The sequence below is a fragment of the Ambystoma mexicanum genome, chromosome 11 (assembly GCF_040938575.1).
Source record: "Ambystoma mexicanum isolate Mex_15411 chromosome 11, UKY_AmexF1_1, whole genome shotgun sequence".
Classification (NCBI taxonomy): domain Eukaryota; kingdom Metazoa; phylum Chordata; class Amphibia; order Caudata; family Ambystomatidae; genus Ambystoma; species Ambystoma mexicanum.
In genome coordinates, this window is record NC_090934.1 from 906,062,616 (window position 1) to 906,065,585 (window position 2,970).

The following is a 2,970-nucleotide window of genomic DNA, read 5'->3' on the forward strand; positions in this document are numbered from 1 at the left end:
ATCTCACGGGCTGAGAAGTGCCCTGGAACTGCCTCGATGCTGTCAAGCACCAAGAACTTCTTCAGCACCAGGTACATTGTAGGTCTGTCCCCCTGGTCCTTCTCCGAAGGCCCATAGAGACAGTTAAGACCCTTTTCCCCTTTGGTGCTGGCACCAAAATAACCTTGAACCTTAAGACTGATTGCTTTACCAGCTACCCTCATGTCAGTATCCAGAGTGCATCCCTTTCCTTTGTGAAACTGTCTATCCTCTTTCTTCCTTTACGTTGTGGGTTGTAATTGTAGTGTGCTAGAACTGTCTGTTTGTAGTAATAATAAAGTAGATATTTTTATTCAACCTTGACTGGACAGTTCCTTTTTTCATTCGGTAATAATTGTATTTTTGCTGTGTTGCAACTAACCAACGATCCACGACCTTCCGGAGATAAGCCTGCTGTTCCGTCCACATTAACAAAATAGGACAAGGAGGTCTTTTAATTTACTTGTATTCCAATCTGGTCAGATCCTTTCTTGTGTACTAGACGTGTGGGGTTGATTGATGGTTTAGAAACCGATATTCATCCCTGGACCACTGGTGCCTCGGAAGTTGATTCGTCACAGAATTATTGCTCTTTAAGCTGTGACTTTCAAACATGCTGCACACTGGATAGATGCACGGTAGTCAAAAGGTAAAAGTGAAGAAATTGGGATTGAAACACAAATATATTTGCTTCAAAATGGACCAACTAAGGCATCCATTGCAGAAGCAAGAGGAATGAGGATTTGGTTAGTAGATACACTTATGATTCATTCACAACCCTTGGAACCAAAATAGGGCTTGAATTAAACCTACGAACACACACATCTTTTCGTTTAAACTGACTCCTGAACAAAGATCCTTCCAGAGCAAAAGGTTAGATGCTTGGTTGTATTATGAGTAATTTGAAAAGTTATTAAATGCCTTTAGAATGGTAAGTGCTGTGCATTTCTGGCAATAGCTGGCATATGGTGCCCATGCATTTTATGGCATTACCTGGCAAACAGTGAAAGAGCATGGCCTCTGTTGACAATACCCACCAACTGATGTGAGCACCTCAGAATTTCATGGCAATAATTGGAAAAGGATTGTATTATTTGTGCATCTCATGGCAATAACTAGAAAGCTATGTGAGAACTTGGGGAAATGATGGCTATACAAGAGGGTAATGGGACAATTAGATACATAGGTGGTAATCACTTTTAGAACCTGTGCATAAGATGTTGATAACTAGAACATGGTATAGTACCTGGACATATTATGCTACTGCCTGGCACACTGTCTGAGTACCTGGGCAAATCATGCCTTTACCCAACCACTGGCGTGCATACCTTGTCATACAATGCCAATAAATGCAAATGATGTGATTTCCTTGGCCTGTGAGCTGCCTTCCTTAGGATATTAGTTCCACACAAATGAAGAGTTTCGCTGGGCGTATGAAGGCAACAGCTTTTACATACTAAATACACCTGGCATATGGCAATAGTACCTGGGCTTTTGATGCCAGTACCAAGCAATGATTGTTAGTATCTGGTAATGGTAAAATGTGAGTATCTGAGCATATTGCAGCGATACTAGAACCATTAAGGCATGTAATGACAATACCTTGCAACACAAAACAAATACAAGAGTCAAAATATAGTTTCTTGCAATGCGTTCCCTACCTTCTGATGCCCTGCAAATAGGTTTGCTTGACCCTACTACACCCCAAGAGACGGGTCTGGCTGAAGATGTGTGGGGGCCCATTTCAACATGATGATATCCCCAATTGCTTAAAGTGGAAAGCAGTCTGAGGATCCCATGGGGGGCATACATTATAACGGAGATAAAGATACGGTGAATAGTCCCCAATTATCATGAGATAGCAAGCCAGCAGGGAGGTGTAACACTGAATGCCCACTGAATAGCAAAGAATCCTTCTATGTAAGCAAGTGACTGACATAGAGGAGCCAGTGTTGAAATGCAACCAGGTGATAACACCTCTGTTTTCCCCAAAGGAAGTGACTGATGGACAGGTTCCAGTAAACACATCTTGTAAGGCGAGCCCAGCAAAGTGCACACTGTAAGCCCCAGAACATAAGTATCATATAAAGTAATATATTGCTGTGTGATGAGACTGCTGATTGGCAATATGGGGGCAGTTGCTAGGTGCCCCTTGAGGCTCGAGGCTCCTTTCATTTGAAAAAGTTGAAAAGCCCTGACGCTCTTGGTGTCAAGAGAGGACGTTTTCGTTTGCATGGTCTACGCTACCTTAAGAAGCAATTTTTGGCAACTGGTGAAACTTCTCTGTGTATTTGGACAAAACCTGATGCACCATAGAGGAAACAGGGCTTGATCTCACTGGTACAGAGGCGGGAGGAGGTTGGGGGGGGGGGGCACACCTCCCTCTGCAGTATCTCTGTAACAACAGTGAAAAAAGTGTTCAATACCACAAGAGTATTCAGGGGTCATTGTCCAGGTGAAGTAGACCTAAAAATATTGCAGTAAAAGTTTACCGCCACGTTTTGTGAACTGCTTAATTTTGCTTGCTTGGTAAATTGGAGTTGGAAAGCAGGGCAGGCATAGCGTATCTGCCCCCAATTCCCCTGATGCCTTACAAATGTGGGCGCATGACCACCAGCACAGATTTTCAATTGTCTTTTGTTTACTCTTCACTGGTCGACTCCTCGATGGAAATGGGGAATATCGCATGGAGGGGACCTTCTGCAGTTAAGTGCACACAGAGGCTGTCCCTTCAATCTGAGTTGTGTGCGTGGGTCGATAATGAACTCCCTCTCGTCTTCTAAAAACACCATTTGCATGAGGAGGGTGTTTCAGTGTAATTGAGGATTAAGTCCCGGAATAACCACCGGAGGCCACATAGAACTTATTTGTGACAGTTGCACCTAATACAAACATGTTTTATGACTAATCTGCTGCATTTGCTATTTAGTACTTTACAGCAAGGTTCACTTT